Genomic DNA, 730 nt, shown 5'->3' with positions numbered 1-730 from the left:
TTCTGATGAAACTATGTGGTATCTTCTTCAGAGCAGGGGGATTCATACATAGGGCTTATCTACTCACTGCTCAGGCAGCAGATACAAATAAAGTGGCACATGGTAACTGTTCTTTGGGACAGAAAGTAGATCAGTCCCTCCTTAACTAGGGCATTTTGTTATCTACAAAATCTGATCAGAATTGTTTCATAGGACGACAGTTATTTGATATGAATGGTATAACCTGAGATGTTGTACTGAAAGCTGTCTGTCTTTAGTTTTTATTTCTGTGACAGAGTATTTTTATATATATATATATATGCTATGTAGTATATAGCTGTGGACATAGGAAGTCTAATCACTTTTGTTGACAGCAGTAACTCTGAATCTTCTGCTACTGTCACCCTCAGTACCCATAGCCATCAAACTATCACCTGGCCTGAGATCTTTAAAATCCCTGAAAGGATGTTTAAGCTGTCAACCTACTGTGTTGTTACAGTTGATCCTGCAGGCACCTGGGTCACTGTTGTAAATCCAGATCTCATTTGCAACAGCAGAAGCAGGTACGCTCGGGGATACCAGAAGCTGCAGTGATTCACACCAAGACATGCAGCACCAAGCACATGGCAGTGACTTTGCAGTCACCAGTGTTTGTCTAGGCTGCAGTGAGGTCACTTGCCAGCCTTTATGTTCTGTGTTGTCCTTGCAAATTTATCTTCTGCAATACTGAACTTCAGATGTAATATTACAG

Source organism: Apus apus, chromosome 12 (assembly GCF_020740795.1).
Source record: "Apus apus isolate bApuApu2 chromosome 12, bApuApu2.pri.cur, whole genome shotgun sequence".
Classification (NCBI taxonomy): Eukaryota; Metazoa; Chordata; class Aves; order Apodiformes; family Apodidae; genus Apus; species Apus apus.
The sequence above is the reverse complement of the archived record's forward strand: the minus strand, read 5'-3'. Positions refer to the sequence as shown.